Here is an 18,864-nt window from a genome sequence, read left to right as displayed (position 1 = left end):
CTATGCTCCATCACCCCCCTAATCAATATGGGTTCTTACAAGCTCTAGGCGGAAGAAAAACAAATCGTCTCCCCTAATCAATCTGGGTTTGTACAAGGAGCAGGCATGGCAACTAACCTCCCAGCATTATCGGTTATTATAGACAAACAGAAGCAGAACAAGCTACCAATTTACCTCTGCTTCGTAGATTTAAAATCTGCATTTGATTGTGTGCAGCATAAAGTTCTCTGGCAAAAACTGGCTCACTGAGGTATCCCTTGTTCACCTCCTGAATGCAATACTGGTGCAATACTCTGGCACTTTGGCAAGAGTGAAAATAGGTGACGGCTCCTGCCTGTCTAGGAAAATTGATACCATCCAGGGCTTAAAACAAGCATGTGTATTGGCACCATACCTGCTTAATCTCTTCCTGGCCACCTTGATCGTAGCCTTCAAAGAAGTAAAGGCACATCCTCCATGACTAGATGATATGAACATCTTAAACCTCCTATATGCCGAGGATGTGACATTACTGAGCCAAGCAAAGATTGGCCTGCAATAACTCATCGATAAGTTATCCCACTATTCATCTGCCAACAAGAAACGGCGGCTCCTCCGTAATGGGGGGAGAGCGTCGCCTCACTGGCTCAGAGCCAGCAGCTGAAAAATAAAGTGATATTTAATCAATGTTTTGTTTTCAGCTGGTGGCTCCAAGGCAGCCCTGTAGGGAGGGGCGGAACTGGGGCCATGGGAGGAGTGGTTGGTGCATTTATAAGTGCGCATGTGTGTTTGGCTGGCTGAATTAGGTGGACCAAACACACATGCGCACTTAGGTTTCTCTGACCCGGCTGCATAGCACAGCCAGGTTGGAGAAACAGCACAGACTCCTGTGCCTGAGTGGATCGTCAAACCAGCCCGCTCAGGCCAATCCCAGCGCTCCTCTCATGTAATAGAGCTGCGCTGGGATTGCACAGGAAATCTCTGGCACCAGGAAGACCGTGGCGCGACACAGGAGGTGGCCGGCAGTTTCATTACTAAATCCCCCTCGCGCTCTCGACCCACCCAACACCTCTTTGCTTGTGGCAGCGACCACTGAACTAGATACCAATATGTGAGAAAAAAAACAAAGTGATGAAAGTGAACGATAGAAAGCAGAAACCTCATAACTGGTACATACAAGGTCGCAACCTGGAGTCGGTTAAAACCTACAGATACCTTGGGGTATTATTTGACGACAAGGCCTCTTTTATCCAACATAAGCAGGACCAGCAGAGGAAGGGCAACAACCTACTCCTCGCATTTCGCATATTACGGAGATCCTTAGGAGGCCCGAATTACTTAACTCTCCTAAAGGTAATGGCAGCAAAACTTCCACTGTGTATCATTTATGGATGCGAGGACCTATAAGGCAGAGATGCTGCCACCACAAATACGTGGTTTCCTCCGGAGACGGCAACATCCCCCGCGATTAATCACAGGAACTGCCAGGACAGTATTAAAAGCTCAAGACCGTTTTGGATCGAAATTGAACACAGCTTTATAGAAATTTAACCTAACAAAGTCGGAAGGCACAACGAATATATGAGGAGGTGATACCCCTTTCTCCCCATCCCATGAGGAGCCTACAGGCCCACTACTTTCATTGAACAAGGACCACCGAAATTGGGTGGTTCATTGACGCCCTATCAATCCCCCTTTTAAACTCACATCACTTACCCCAGTCCTAAGGAAGACCCCGCAGTAAGGTGGCAACTTAAACACATCTATAAGGGGTCGAAACATCGACTTTCTACATCTACACCTACCCATGAACAACAGACTATGATTGTTGTGTTTCAATATATGGCATAGGTTTTTAGTGTTTCTTCATTTGGCTCAGTAACAAATGCATAGGTGATGTCAAAAGATGTTTTCTATGACCTCACCGGATCTTTAAAAATCTTTTCACTTAACCCTATATCCTCACAAAACCACTTTTCCGACCCCACTCCTTTTCCCTCTGAGCACATTGTATATATTGTGAACGATTTTTTGTCATACATTACAATGGTGAGGATGTGATTAAACAACATTCCTCGCACATAGTGTTTCTTTATTGTTATTTTTTGGAATTCAGTGATATAGATTGTCTTTTATTTAAACAGCACATACTGGGACCCTTTTCCTTGTAATACCACAAATACGATCACTACAAATATATTTAGGCCTCTCTAACGACTACTGCTCAATGCCTCACTGGCTCAGATAAGACTAGCGTTTGGCTTATTAAACCAACCAACTGCGAGGAAAGGGACCTACCTCAAAGAGTCTCTGACAGTCAACCAACTATGCCAGGCCCTCTGGAATGAAGTACAAACAAATACAAATTCACCCACTTGGCAGTACTTAGACTAGATGATCAACGAAATGGCTGACGGTCCAATGTGGGAAAGCTCTCTGCCCCTGGAATCATTCAAAAAAGCAGTTAATGGTGCCTTGAAAAAAAACTCTATGCTAAAAGTCAAAGATATCCTTTCAGTTAGATTCCACGCATGAACAATTCTAGGTGAATATAAAATCCTTAGGTCCCAACCCTACCTAGAAGACGGGTGGCCACTGAGCTCAAGGAGCTCTTTATTACACACCGCTATGTCTTAGCCAGGTGCTGGCCACGCAGTGCCTTGCCTCGGGACCAGTGATAACATTAGTTGCAGACAGTGCAAAACGGGGTAAGGGGACATCACCCACCTAACGTGCCTGTGCTTCTGTCTGCTGCTCGAAAGAAGGAGACCGCTAAGAACTCTTGTTAACCAAAGCGGCAGGGCTGGACTGGCCGTAGCAGGCACTGGGCGTTTCCCTGGGGGGCCGCCAGGAGTAGGGGCTGGTTTTGGACCTCTGGGGGTCCGTTTTTGTCACGGGGGCCAGCAATAATGGCATACTGTAACAAAATCGTCCGGAACCGGCTCTTGCAAACAGCTCAGCCGCACCCCATCAGCCCCCCAGGGGGGCCGCCCGAGCAGTTTGCCACGGCCAGTTTCGGTTCCCAATCCGGCCCTGCAAAGTGGCATACGTGGACGCAGGCAGGCCGGAATTCTGAAGGTTTTGGACCCCACTCGAAATAGTAAATTTACTAACATTTTTAAACTGGCTGCAGCAAAACTAGATTTATGAGAAATGAAGCCTCCTTCTATTGTATTTTTAAAAACGTCTTTAGAGTGTTTGCATACAGCTGTTAATCAATGTTTGTTTCACAAGCATGTTTTTAAGTTCACGTCACTTAGGGGTTGTCCTCGGGGTTTTTTAAATACAAACTCTGCTAGTAATAAGTTTAGTTAAGCATCACTCTGAAATAACAAGCTCAGAGTTACACTCCAGGTTGTGTACATGAGGCCTTCTCATGCTTAAAGTCACTTGCACTTTATCCGGTATGTTAAGAGCAGCTTAGGTGGTTCTGTTCTATAGACGCTTGTATTAAAATATATATGTGCTGAATTTTACCTGCCGCTTTTGTGTTTTACGTGTTTTTACTTTACGTTTTTTAATGTGTTTTAATCACGAAAGATTTGTAATAATGTTTAATGAAATAAGTTAATATGAACTTTAACTGACTTAAATGTCTAAATAAAGTGTTTTTTCACTTTGATTACTTGCATTTAATTTTCATTTAAGCTGGGCGATCTGAGGGTAAAAGACCATAAAATGTTACAGAATATTTGTTTTATTTTAGCTACTCCTTTGATCACATCCCCACGCTCACTCGCCCCCATTGCGCACAGCATCATAATTCCCATACTTGTTTTATGTACTTCCACCACGGCGCACAGGGGAAAGCTTCCTGCGCGTTAGGGCCATTATGCTGCTACGTCACTGAGGTTTTGCTCTTTTTGATCTTAATTTAATATCCGCATTCAACTGTACTCTTTTCTATTTCCAATAAATGGCATAATTGTTTTGGTGACGTCACGATGGCTAGGGGGGTCTCTTTTATTCCTTTGTGTGGTTCTGTCTTTGAGAAGCCATTAACATGGCATTCATTTTTCTTTTTAAAAAAAACCCTCAAGCGACTGTAAGTAACATGCCATCTCCCCAGTTAGCTAAAATTCCCCACTGCAAGCGGTACAATTGAAAATGTGCGTTCATTTTCTAAGCCGCGTTTATTAGAGTTCATTTGGTAGTGTGTGAAAGCCCTGGGGTTATTTCTGTTGATATCAGAACAGCAGTCCCGAGTCTCCACAGCTCTTGCTGTGTACAAGTGACTAAATGCACTCAAGATCTCTGAAGGTGTGGTGACATATGCAATCTAAAGAAGGCACAAGCGATTAAGCAACAGCCTTGTTTATTTTTCTAATAATCTGTTGCAGGCAGGCGTCTTGGCAGGGTAAGACCTATATCACTTTGACGCCTCTGTACACTGAGCACAGTGTCTGCCCGCGGCAGGATAATCCCGGTGTTCCCATTCGCTTTTGTGGTACACTATGAAACAGGCAGGGTCGGGCTAGGACAGAAAATAGTCCCTGGCAGCAGTGGCAAATTGGGGTCGTTTTGAACTTATAGTGACATGCTGTGTAAGTGCTTTGCAAGATTTGGAAGACCTCTTGGATTTGAGCTTGCTACAGGCAATGTTTCTTTTAATATCCGAGAAATGAACAGTAAAAACCTGCCTAGCAGACCTTATAGTACCCACACCGCCATTCACTCCCGCCTGCTTGAACATATACACAATTCCTCCCCAATGAAACTCTGGAGACATATTTATGGGAAAGAACTGTTGCAGGTTTATTTCATACAACACACGTATGACGTTTTAAGGTGGGTCATCTTACAGTCGATCCAAAGCAGGCAGCCCCTCGCTGTCCCGCATGCCTAAGGAGCCATCTTGCACGGCGAGTCGATGCTCTGACGGTGCAGCACATTACCAACTTCGTTATACTCCCGCCCCCCCTGTCGGGGCGGAGCGGTGTGGGCCACCCCCGGTCGGTTCAGGCCCCCCGACCGCCCGAAGGACTAACGGGGCGCCGTCGCGGTTTCCTGGAACCTCCTTCGGCTCCTGGTCCTTGGCTCAGGCACCCTTACTGTGCCAGGCAGAGGTACCCTTACTGTACCCTTCTGCCGCAGAGGTACCCTTACTGTACCCGTCTGCTTCCAGATCGCCCTGTAACTCCGCCTGCAACACAAAGAAAAACATTACAACATTCTATTACTTTGCGCCGCCGCTCAACCTGCTGGGTCAGGGTTCAGGGTGGGAACAGCGCTTGAGCCGCCGGAAGACTGGCATGAGAGAGGTCGAGCCTTGGCCAACGCGTTAGATATAGGGGGTTCGCCCCTCCCACATGTAGGCCCTCCCCTGGCCTGTGAATGGTAGACGCGGGGCGGGGCGCCCCACCAGTGTCGGCTGGAGTTTTTGCCGGGTGGGACTAAAGCGCTGCCCCGCCCATGTTCCCCTGCGGGTCACGCGGTATGCGGCAAAACAGGCCCCCTATAAGCCACAAAAACGGTCCATACACTTACCTATCAGAACAGTTCAGCTGGCACTGCCTGATTTCCCTTTAGGCAGTCGACCCTGCAGAAAGTGCTTAATGTGTACAAGAATAAGTGTCGGCACCTAAAATGTTTTGCTCAGAAGCCCACAGCCAGTGCAACTGAATGTCAGCACACTCAGCACCTGTGCTGTGTTGTCTTGATTCCTCCTATTGCCTCTTTTATCTCCAGCCAGACACTCCCTACCCTTTTATCTCAAATCTTGCAGGTTCTTTTTCATCCCGCCTTTCTCTTCCTCCTTCTTTCTATCTCTTGCTGTGGGTCAAAGTCTGATGAGGAAAAATTGGTGCATGTCCACAAAAATGAGTGGAGGTGGACCCCACCTGCCGCCACCAACTCAAGTTAGGTCCTGCTGCCACATGAATCCTAGTCCATTGCAGACATGATGTAGTTACCAACTCTACAGCCTACATTTACTTTTTTTTTGCGTTAATGCTCGCGAGACACCATTAAAGACTGCCTTGATCAGCTTTATGTAGAAATTTGTAGCTGTCAACGTTGACAACAGCCTAGTACTAAATGGCTTTTCATTGTGTAATGTCAGCAGCGGCCCGTGCAGGTCAGAGCGGTGAGGCCTGGTTGGGGGGAGGTATTCGACAGACGACCATGAGTGTAAATTAAATAATTATTATTCCCTCGCTGCCGTCTGTCTAAATCCCCCCACTCTGCCTCACTGCCCACCGCTCTTGCCTGCACGGGCCGCTGCTGTGTAGTGCCAAAGCCAGATAATATATGCAAGGTTGATGCAACACGCTCGGAACTGCGCAAAAGCTCCTAATCTTCCTCGCAAACACTGATCAACTAAAGTCACATAAAGTAGCACAACCGCGCTTTGCATAGAACCCTAGAGCCAAATGAAAACATTCACAAACAGTAAACTATTGGAAAGTTTTCTAAAACTTACTACATGTAGTTACTGTTTTACTGTGTTGCTTAGGACTCGATTGACATTTGGGCAACGGTCTACACATAGACATTTGTACTTGTGTGTGTTCATGGAGTGCAAATCTCACACAGGAAAGTGCTCACTTGTCTTTGCGCCATAGTGCAATGCTATATCATATTAAGGGGAAATTTTCAAATAATCCGAGCAATGCATCGCAGCCCCCCATGAGGCAGCGCTGTCCTGCGCGACAGGGAGGGAGAAGGAGAGCGCCTTATCTTCAGAGACTTGGCTCTCTCCTCCCCTTCCCTTGCGTTGGTGCTGATTTCAGCAACCGTGCGCCAGGCACACACCTTAGCGCCAAAGCGCTAGGATGTGTGCATGAGTCTAGCATAGGTTTTGTACAGGAAGGGTACCCATCCTTTGCAAACTACTATGCCTAGACAAGATGCAAAGCTTTTCTCACATTGTGTGCGTGCTGCTCAGTGCAGCACGCATGCAAAGTCAGAAAAGCACAGAGAAATTAAAGCATTTCTCCTGTTAGAGCCTCCTTTGAAGGGGTGTTAACTTTTGGAGCTAAACCAAGTCTACAAATCTTTGTACATGTGGCTTTGCCTCATAAGGCACTGGTGGTTGCATGGGAACACCCATGCCCCACCCATGTAACGCCCCTCAGCTCTAAGTAACTACTTTGAGGGTGCTCTCCAGTAAAAAGTTTTACGCTGGAAAGTAAATGATTAATAAATCATTTTACACTGGTTAGTCTCACTTTTGTGGCACTAACTCAGCGCAAAATATTTGTGAATCTCCCCCTTCAGAGTCACACTACCCTAGCATTCTTACTCCGACAGAGATTACTATTCAATAATATAATAATTTATATTATACAATATCATTGTCTCTCAAACAACTCTCAGAGCAATGCTGTGAGTAACTCTCAGACATCCGTCTACATCACAATTGCTTTAATCTTGCTTTAAATATGGTGCAGAAAGGATTGCAGCTGACCCCTTGGAGCCCAAGTAGCTCCCAGCCTAATCCTTCAGATTTGACATGGTACAAAAACAACTGACTGTCCCCAGTGTACGCTAAATCACTATAATTTTACACTACTGTTATTTTGCGTATTTACATAGCTGCTCTAGCGTAGACCCAATTCATTTTATGAGTTCGCCATTTTATTTCTGTTAGTTTCTTTTTATTTCCGAGTAGTGTCTTCCGTGTCACTATGCACAGATTTATGACATATTGTTTATGTCTAATTGTGTTAGAAACCTTTCAGACAGTGCCACTAGGTGATTCCAAGGGCTCCCCTTTCACTTAGGTAAAATAAGAAACATCTGTAAAAAAAGCTATATATATATATATATATATATATATATATATATGTCGCTCCTGTGTTGTGCACCAAACTCCCAGCACTCTCGAGCGGGTGCCCTTTAGCGGGTGGTGCCCCCGCCTCTATGACTGCTTCAAAAGTTCCGTAGTATTACACTACAAGAAACAGCACTCACGGTAGCGAGCTTCAGTTTTTATTAAGCTCACGGTGTTCAGACGCGTTTCAGCATTCGCCTTCCTCGGTGTTAACATGGCGCCGCCGAAACGGCCATTATTTATATTCAAACATCAACGTTCATGGATACAGAAAAAGGACACCACTAAACAAATGCGGGCGCCATCTTGGAGTGGAGTAATCCATCACCTTACATTTGCGAAGCAAAATCGTAATGCACACAGGTATCATCAAACTACTGAATGAGTTCATGACCCTCCCACATTCAATGTATAAATGACATTACTTTTATAGAGCCCTGGATGGGCTATTCGCATTTCATCCACAATATCCATGAGTGTAAACAACCCCCACAAAACTCCACATTCCCCATTTATCAAAACTCATTCATATAAAAGTTACAAATCCTTTACAATTTCCAGTTTACCTAAAATCAAATCAGTTTAAATTAATTGTCCCCCAAATGTACCGCCAATTCCTCATGCGAATTCAGGCCTGCAGGTGTCTTAGTGTTCAAATCAATGATATATCTTGACTCTAACCTTCTGAGAGTCGTCAATCTATCACCCCCCCTGGGCTTCTGTGGTACATGGTCTAAGCAAAAATAAGTCAGAAGATTCCTATCCCCATTGTGCCAGTCCTTAAAGTGGCGAGCCACTGGATACGTAAGGTCCCCATTATTAATGGCTCTGGCATGCTCTAAAACCCTGATTTTTGCAGGATGAATGGTACTGCCTACATATTTCAATCCGCACGGACACTGCAAGCAGTATACTGTGTACGGGGTGGTATAGGTCAAAAATGTGTTAATCATCCTAGGTTTACTCAATCCTGGTACCTGGAATGTAGAAACTTTCTTGCTGCCAGCACAGGCCTTACATTTTTTGCAGGGATGGAAACCCTTGATCACATTCTCAAAGTTCTTCGGTTTTCTCTTTTGTACATAACTACTCGTTACGCTATCTCTGACAGATCTTGCTTTGCGGTAAGTTATAAGGGGTCTTTTAGGAATATCTGATCCGATAACCGGATCCATCTGTAGAAGTTTCCAGTGTCTGTTAAATATATTCCTCAATTTGGTCGCATCTTGTGAGTAGGTGGTGATCATTCTGAAATTATTCACTCTCTCTTCCTCACCCACTCCTTTGGTGCTCACCTTTAGGAGACTCTCTCTCGTCACAGTGTCTACTCTACGTTTGGCACCTTCCAAGACCTGAGTGCTGTACCCCCTTTCTCGAAATCTAGCCATACTCTCAGCCGCATATTTCTCATAGTCACTGCTCCTAGTATTATTTCTCTTAATTCGGAGCAGTTCCCCATATGGGATACTATTTTTCAATCTAGGGGGGTGTCCGCTGTGAGCATGCAAAATGGAATTTCCCGCAGTGGGTTTCCGATATAATTTAGTGCAAATTTTCTTGTCGACAACTGTAACTACCAAATCTAGAAAATTCACAGATGCCTCACTGATGTCAGCTGTGAATTCCAGATTGTAATCATTCTGGTTCAAGGCTCCTATATACTCAAGAGCACTCTCCTTTGTCCCTCTCCATATGACGAAGAGGTCGTCGATATATCTATGCCAGGTGACAATTTTCTCTGTCCATTGATCTTTGTCTACTGCCCAGGCCACCTGCTCCTCCCACCAGCCCACGAATAAATTAGCGTAGCTGGGGGCGAATGTCATTTATACATTGAATGTGGGAGGGTCATGAACTCATTCAGTAGTTTGATGATACCTGTGTGCATTACGATTTTGCTTCGCAAATGTAAGGTGATGGATTACTCCACTCCAAGATGGCGCCCGCATTTGTTTAGTGGTGTCCTTTTTCTGTATCCATGAACGTTGATGTTTGAATATAAATAATGGCCGTTTCGGCGGCGCCATGTTAACACCGAGGAAGGCGAATGCCAAAACGCGTCTGAACACCGTGAGCTTAATAAAAACTGAAGCTCGCTACCGTGAGTGCTGTTTCTTGTAGTGTAATACTACGGAACTTTTGAAGCAGTCATAGAGGCGGGGGCACCACCCGCTAAAGGGCACCCGCTCGAGAGTGCTGGGAGTTTGGTGCACAACACAGGAGCGACATACAATTTTCCTGTGCACCGTGCAGAGGTAAAGTGCCGGATGAGGAGACATATGTCCTGGAAAGGATTTGACATATATCGATACCGACACGACCGAATGCCGACAGAGCGAGGTGGCTGAAACTTCCACAACGTATGTGGAGTTCCGGTGTCTGAATATACAACTGGAATGTATTGTGACGTGGACCGTGAGGAAACGGCCCTAGAAGTCTTCAAAAAGAGACCAACCCCGAAGGAGGGCGTACTGCCCCGGGAGAACACTGAGAAACCCACAACCCTGACCAAACAATTTGTGGCTTTGGAGAGACTATACGAACGGGAAATCCGTAAATGGTGGGAGGGTACCTCACTTCAGAACTATGTAGAGGTCAAAAGGGTCCCCCGGGGCCTGAGAATATATACGGTCCCGGCTTACGAGAACCCCGACCCACTGCTCCTTCAAAAATGGTCCGAGCACACAGCGCACTCGTGTGAAGGAATGCTAAAGATTCTTATTGACTTTGCCTGGAGTGACCATATGAAGGTCCGTAAAGATATCGAGGAACTCGAATTGGAAATTGGGAAAGATGCGGACAAGGAGAAACAGGACACCCTCAGAGAAGGCATGAAGAAGCGCCTTAAAACATACGAAGGTAAAATCCGAGCCCGCAAGCAAGAAAAGTTCGAAAGGGACGAACGGGATTACTCTGCGGGTAGAATCCTGACATTCGCAAAAAAGTATGACGCACCAAGAAAGATGCTGCAAGAAAAAACAGCGCAAAAGCCCACTGAGGAACGTGAGACATCTGAATCTGAGGTAACGACACCAGAACATTCCGATGAGGACAACCGACCAGGCAAAAGCTTGGGGAACAAACCGGGGCTTTTTCAAAGCGAGTTCCAAGTAATCCGGCAGTCGTGGCAGAACAACACGAGGGGGAAGCCCCCGGAACGTGGGCAAAAAGATGCAGGAAAACGAGGAGGGGGGGCCGCCGGAGCAAGCGGAATAGGCTCACCAATGCTTACCAGAAGCAGGAAGAAGTTTACCAGGAAACGTTAAGTAGCACTACTCCTGACAACTTGACCATCATCAATTTGACCCCGCGTGTATTAACGAAGACAGAAGAGAGTGTGTTGCAGCTAGGACTATCGTTCTGTCCCAAGAGAAAATTGGAATACACACAGACGAGGATAGACTTATTCAAGTTCGCCAGAAAGCTAAAGCTGCATAAATTTTTCAAGTTGCGTCCGAAAAAAGATACTGGATTGTCGAAAAAAGGAACAGAGGAGAGAACGGATGTTCTACTGGAGCGAGACCTTCCAGCGATTCAGGTTTTGGAGGAACTTAGAATCGAGTTGGGGTCACAAGGGGGGTCGGCTGATCCCTCAGGAATTGAACAAAAGAGTGCATCGACTATATTCAGGCCAGTATCTACCTTTGTTCCACAGATGCCTAATGATATTATTGACACCTTTGTAGACAATGTTATAAGAGACTTGACATTGATGAGAGGCAATGACAATGACTTTTTGAAGAAGGATGGTAACTTTACGAGAGAACAGTATCAGGCGATGGCTGGCTTGAATAATGACCCTTTGTTAATTATAAAACCTTCAGACAAAGGCGGAAACGTTGTCGTACAAACACTTGAGGCATATAATAAAGAAGCACTGAGGCAATTGAATAATGAGACTTCATATATGAAAGTGAAGAGGGATGTTTATATGAATAGTATTGGGGAATGCTATATGATGCTTAAGGAATGGTATGAGAAGGGAATGTTGGAGACGGAGGAGTATTTGTATTTGAGAAAGCTTAGCCCTGTCACGCCCTGTTTCTACCATCTCCCAAAAGTTCATAAAAACGCTACGTGTCCCCCAGGGAGACCTATTGTCTCGTCCCAAGGTAGTTTGCTCGAACATGTTTCTATATATATCGATCATTTCTTGTCTACTTTTGTGGTGCAATTGAGATCTTACACAAAAGATACCAAGGATTTTTTGGGCAAATTGAATAATGTTGTATGGAGAGAAGGAGATGTAATGATATCTATGGATATTACTAGTCTGTACACCTGCATATCACACCAGCAAGGAGTAAAAGCGGTACAGTACTTTCTGAGAAATAGAAAAGCCAAGTATACTGAGCACAATGCCATGTTGGTAGAATTTTTAGAATTCTGTTTACATAATAACATCTTTCTATTTGAGAGCCAACACTTTAAACAACTGTCCGGGACTGCGATGGGAACCTGCTTCGCCCCCAGCTACGCTAATTTATTCGTGGGCTGGTGGGAGGAGCAGGTGGCCTGGGCAGTAGACAAAGATCAATGGACAGAGAAAATTGTCACCTGGCATAGATATATCGACGACCTCTTCGTCATATGGAGAGGGACAAAGGAGAGTGCTCTTGAGTATACAGGAGCCTTGAACCAGAATGATTACAATCTGGAATTCACAGCTGACATCAGTGAGGCATCTATGAATTTTCTAGATTTGGTAGTTACAGTTGTCGACAAGAAAATTTGCACTAAATTATATCGGAAACCCACTGCGGGAAATTCCATTTTGCATGCTCACAGCGGACACCCCCCTAGATTGAAAAATAGTATCCCATATGGGGAACTGCTCCGAATTAAGAGAAATAATACTAGGAGCAGTGACTATGAGAAATATGCGGCTGAGAGTATGGCTAGATTTCGAGAAAGGGGGTACAGCACTCAGGTCTTGGAAGGTGCCAAACGTAGAGTAGACACTGTGACGAGAGAGAGTCTCCTAAAGGTGAGCACCAAAGGAGTGGGTGAGGAAGAGAGAGTGAATAATTTCAGAATGATCACCACCTACTCACAAGATGCGACCAAATTGAGGAATATATTTAACAGACACTGGAAACTTCTACAGATGGATCCGGTTATCGGATCAGATATTCCTAAAAGACCCCTTATAACTTACCGCAAAGCAAGATCTGTCAGAGATAGCGTAACGAGTAGTTATGTACAAAAGAGAAAACCGAAGAACTTTGAGAATGTGATCAAGGGTTTCCATCCCTGCAAAAAATGTAAGGCCTGTGCTGGCAGCAAGAAAGTTTCTACATTCCAGGTACCAGGATTGAGTAAACCTAGGATGATTAACAAATTTTTGACCTGTACCACCCCGTACACAGTATACTGCTTGCAGTGTCCGTGCGGATTGAAATATGTAGGCAGTACCATTCATCCTGCAAAAATCAGGGTTTTAGAGCATGCCAGAGCCATTAATAATGGGGACCTTACGTATCCAGTGGCTCGCCACTTTAAGGACTGGCACAATGGGGATAGGAATCTTCTGACTTATTTTTGCTTAGACCATGTACCACAGAACCCCAGGGGGGGTGATAGATTGAATACTCTCAGAAGGTTAGAGTCAAGATATATCATTGATTTGAACACTAAGACACCTGCAGGCCTGAATTCGCATGAGGAATTGGCGGTACATTTGGGGGACAATTAATTTAAACTGATTTGATTTTAGGTAAACTGGAAATTGTAAAGGATTTGTAACTTTTATATGAATGAGTTTTGATAAATGGGGAACGTGGAGTTTTGTGGGGGTTGTTTACACTCATGGATATTGTGGATGAAATGCGAATAGCCCATCCAGGGCTCTATAAAAGTAATGTCATTTATACATTGAATGTGGGAGGGTCATGAACTCATTCAGTAGTTTGATGATACCTGTGTGCATTACGATTTTGCTTCGCAAATGTAAGGTGATGGATTACTCCACTCCAAGATGGCGCCCGCATTTGTTTAGTGGTGTCCTTTTTCTGTATCCATGAACGTTGATGTTTGAATATAAATAATGGCCGTTTCGGCGGCGCCATGTTAACACCGAGGAAGGCGAATGCCGAAACGCGTCTGAACACCGTGAGCTTAATAAAAACGGAAGCTCGCTACCGTGAGTGCTGTTTCTTGTAGTGTAATACTACGGAACTTTTGAAGCAGTCATATATATATATATATATATATATATATATATATATATATATATATATATATATATATATATATATATATATATATATATATATATATATATATATATATATATATAGATATATATTACCTACTGGCGGTCGCCAGTAGGTGTATATATAGTTAGGATTTTTTCTCTATGGGATTTTTGAAAATTCTATGTCTAATAACTTTGGCGTTTGTGGACGGAATTGGCTGAAATTTTCAGGAAAATGGCACATTTTGTTTCTGAGCAGCCCCTGAAAATTTGGGGGGGGTTCGTCAAGGGGGGGCCGAGAAAAAAGGGGGGTCCCAAACGCATTTTTCCAATGTTAATTTCCATAGGGCGGTTGGCCTCACTTTTAGCCCGAACGGCTGAATGGATTTGCACGAAACTTGGCAAAATTGAAGGGACTGGTAGCCCGGTGTGCCTTTGCTAGGTCTCAATATATGTGCGCCAGTGGATTTTGAGAAATTAACGTTCAAAAAAAGATATGTATCTGTAACAGCGCTCTGGGCAGCGCTCCGCTTCGCGTACTTTTCGCGTTACGGAGCTTTGCGAAGCTGATTGGCTCTCCGGTGTCTGTGAACATTCTAAACAGTAGGGAGCGGCCGCCATCTTGTCTCTCAGTAGGATCGAGAGACAAGAGGAGGCCAAAGCGAAGGGGCAAATGACCATAAGGGGGCATAGTAGATCCTCCCTGACCCCCTAGGTTTGATGTGGAGGCTTTAAAAGGGCCCCGCGGGGCAAAAAAACCCACGTTTTTTTTCGTGGGGTGCGCCCGGTTCGCGTAACGGGAAGCGGACTGGGGAGCGTACTACAAGGAAACAAGAATGATTGACTTTTAACTTATTGTATGTTTATAGACTTTTTTTTTTCTTTTTTTTCTGCTGAGTGACGTCTCGGCCTATCTCCACAAGATGCAGTCCCTACCATCTCGGCGTTTAAGCCCAGGGGGACCGGTAGTGTGGGAGAGATAACGTCTGTTAACGTTCGATTCGAAGGAAATCAGGAAGTGTTGATAAACATTGTCTGCGCCATCTTGCCTTTTTTCAAATGCCACACTTTTGTCGTGCACGGCAGCCATTTTAGATGCCTTGACCAGACCCACTCTCTGCACGCTGTCGATCCTTAGCATGGCTCCCCACCCTCGCAAGCATCTCCCCCAGGCACTGGTCACCCCCGCTCTCTGTCTTATGCATGGGCAATAAACCTCCCCCCATCTGCGCTGCTCTTCCCTGAGAATCACACCCTGTGCCCGCCCGACACCTCCCTTTCGCCCTATTCACTACCGCACCCTCTGACACTCCTCTTCCTCTGTGTCTGATTGTCCAGGCCGGTCCCAGGCTATCAGCTAGCCCTGCAGATGTAGTTTATGGCCCCAGCTGTAAAGAATCACCCCTCTTCAAAGGAGTTATAGTAGATCAAGGCCCACACCCGATGAGATCCGTCACACCACACGCGTTCCTACTATCTGAAAACCATCCTGTATTGTGATTGGGGAGGGGACCGAGCCTGAAGCGGAAGATTCCAGGGATGACTCTTTGTACATCAAAGTTTTTACAATTATGTGTCACATTAAAAATATATAGCACTCCAACAAAGTAGTAGGATTAAAAAACTTTAATAACTTATAAATATATACAACAAAACAAAAACAGTAAAAACATTTAAACATTTTTAGGGAAAAAGAAGGAACAATGGTCAGTAGCGGTCGGTTGTGCGAATAGTCCCAAGGCAGCACAACGTCCAGATTTCTGGACGGCACCCAGGTGATGTTGCCTGGGTGCCGCACTGATTTGGGTATCCGGCGTGGGGCGTCCCGGGGGGTGGGTCGTCAGTAGCGGTCTGTTGTGCGAATAGTTCCAAGGCAGCAGAACGCGCTGAAATGTGGATGGCACCAAGGTGATGTCCAGTAAGTTGCCGCCCTCCGAATAACGGCGTGGGGCGCCCCGGGGGGGGGGGGCAGTCCAAAGTTCCGTTAAAAGGGCAAAGGAAAGGATCGGTGGTTTGAACCATCAGTCAAAAAGGGGAGGGGGTGCAACAATTTTTCCTACCGGGTCACACTGTGCTTTCACCGGAACTGATCTGAACTGTGGTCTGCAGGATTCTAGTCATTCAAACTGAGGCTGGCGCCAGCATGGGAGCGCTGACGTCCCGCGACTACAGTTTCGTCGCTCCACGGGCGATCATGGCAGTCATTCCCCCTCAGCTTCAAACCGAATGGTGGGACGGTGTCGTGTGACCTCTCACAGCGCGAAGGCACTTTGGGAAACATAAAACTGATGCGGTGGTCTTTACCGCCGAGAGGAGCACCATCTGCAGCCGGTTTGGACTGTAAAGCCGGTTGCAGAGGCAGTTGGTCCAGAACCTTTCAGGACTGTGTGCACAGCGTCCCCTGCTTTAATGAGGCTGCACCCACAATTGCCTCCTACTAAGGTATAATACAGCCCCAAAATTACATTGCACCACTGAACTTACCAAAGACTGAATGATATCGAGCACTGAACTTCATGTCCCAGAATTCTTGTTATAAGCATACGCCCACTTGGGACGGCATGATAATGAATAAAAACCATGAATTAATACAATGCTCGTTTTTTCAGTGAGGTGATGTGGCAGCCCTTGAAGAAGAGACAGGAAGTCTTGAAACGCGTTGGCTCATGAAAATATTGCATTGTGGAAAGCAGCCTGCAGCTTCAAACCGAATGGTGGGACGATGTCGTGTGACCTCTCACAGCGCGAAGGCACTTTGGGAAACATAAAACTGATGCGGTGGTCTTTACCGCCGAGAGGAGCACCATCTGCAGCCGGTTTGGACTGTAAAGCCGGTTGCAGAGGCAGTCGGTCCAGAACCTTTCAGGACTGTGTGCACAGCGTCCCCTGCTTTAATGAGGCTGCACCCACAATTGCCTCCTACTAAGGTATAATACAGCCCCAAAATGACATTGCACCACTGAACTTACCAAAGACTGAATGATATCGAGCACTGAACTTCATGTCCCAGAATTCTTGTTATAAGCATACGCCCACTTGGGACGGCATGATAATGAATAAAAACCATGAAATAATACAATGCTCGTTTTTTCAGTGAGGTGATGTGGCAGCCCTTGAAGAAGAGACAGGAAGTCTTGAAACGCGTTGGCTCATGAAAATATTGCATTGTGGAAAGCAGCCTGCAGCTTCAAACCGAATGGTGGGACGATGTCGTGTGACCTCTCACAGCGCGAAGGCACTTTGGGAAACATAAAACTGATGCGGTGGTCTTTACCGCCGAGAGGAGCACCATCTGCAGCCGGTTTGGACTGTAAAGCCGGTTGCAGAGGCAGTCGGTCCAGAACCTTTCAGGACTGTGTGCACAGCGTCCCCTGCTTTAATGAGGCTGCACCCACAATTGCCTCCTACTAAGGTATAATACAGCCCCAAAATTACATTGCACCACTGAACTTACCAAAGACTGAATGATATCGAGCACTGAACTTCATGTCCCAGAATTCTTGTTATAAGCATATGCCCACTTGGGACGGCATGATAATGAATAAAAACCATGAATTAATACAATGCTCGTTTTTTCAGTGAGGTGATGTGGCAGCCCTTGAAGAAGAGACAGGAAGTCTTGAAACGCGTTGGCTCATGAAAATATTGCATTGTGGAAAGCAGCCTGCAGCTTCAAACCGAATGGTGGGACGATGTCGTGTGACCTCTCACAGCGCGAAGGCACTTTGGGAAACATAAAACTGATGCGGTGGTCTTTACCGCCGAGAGGAGCACCATCTGCAGCCGGTTTGGACTGTAAAGCCGGTTGCAGAGGCAGTTGGTCCAGAACCTTTCAGGACTGTGTGCACAGCGTCCCCTGCTTTAATGAGGCTGCACCCACAATTGCCTCCTACTAAGGTATAATACAGCCCCAAAATTACATTGCACCACTGAACTTACCAAAGACTGAATGATATCGAGCACTGAACTTCATGTCCCAGAATTCTTGTTATAAGCATACGCCCACTTGGGACGGCATGATAATGAATAAAAACCATGAATTAATACAATGCTCGTTTTTTCAGTGAGGTGATGTGGCAGCCCTTGAAGAAGAGACAGGAAGTCTTGAAACGCGTTGGCTCATGAAAATATTGCATTGTGGAAAGCAGCCTGCAGCTTCAAACCGAATGGTGGGACGATGTCGTGTGACCTCTCACAGCGCGAAGGCACTTTGGGAAACATAAAACTGATGCGGTGGTCTTTACCGCCGAGAGGAGCACCATCTGCAGCCGGTTTGGACTGTAAAGCCGGTTGCAGAGGCAGTCGGTCCAGAACCTTTCAGGACTGTGTGCACAGCGTCCCCTGCTTTAATGAGGCTGCACCCACAATTGCCTCCTACTAAGGTATAATACAGCCCCAAAATGACATTGCACCACTGAACTTACCAAAGACTGAATGATATCGAGCACTGAACTTCATGTCCCAGAATTCTTGTTATAAGCATACGCCCACTTGGGACGGCATGATAATGAATAAAAACCATGAAATAATACAATGCTCGTTTTTTCAGTGAGGTGATGTGGCAGCCCTTGAAGAAGAGACAGGAAGTCTTGAAACGCGTTGGCTCATGAAAATATTGCATTGTGGAAAGCAGCCTGCAGCTTCAAACCGAATGGTGGGACGATGTCGTGTGACCTCTCACAGCGCGAAGGCACTTTGGGAAACATAAAACTGATGCGGTGGTCTTTACCGCCGAGAGGAGCACCATCTGCAGCCGGTTTGGACTGTAAAGCCGGTTGCAGAGGCAGTCGGTCCAGAACCTTTCAGGACTGTGTGCACAGCGTCCCCTGCTTTAATGAGGCTGCACCCACAATTGCCTCCTACTAAGGTATAATACAGCCCCAAAATTACATTGCACCACTGAACTTACCAAAGA

The sequence above is a fragment of the Lissotriton helveticus genome, chromosome 12, assembly GCF_964261635.1.
Source record: "Lissotriton helveticus chromosome 12, aLisHel1.1, whole genome shotgun sequence".
Lineage (NCBI taxonomy): Eukaryota > Metazoa > Chordata > Amphibia > Caudata > Salamandridae > Lissotriton > Lissotriton helveticus.
This window is presented reverse-complemented; position numbering follows the sequence as displayed.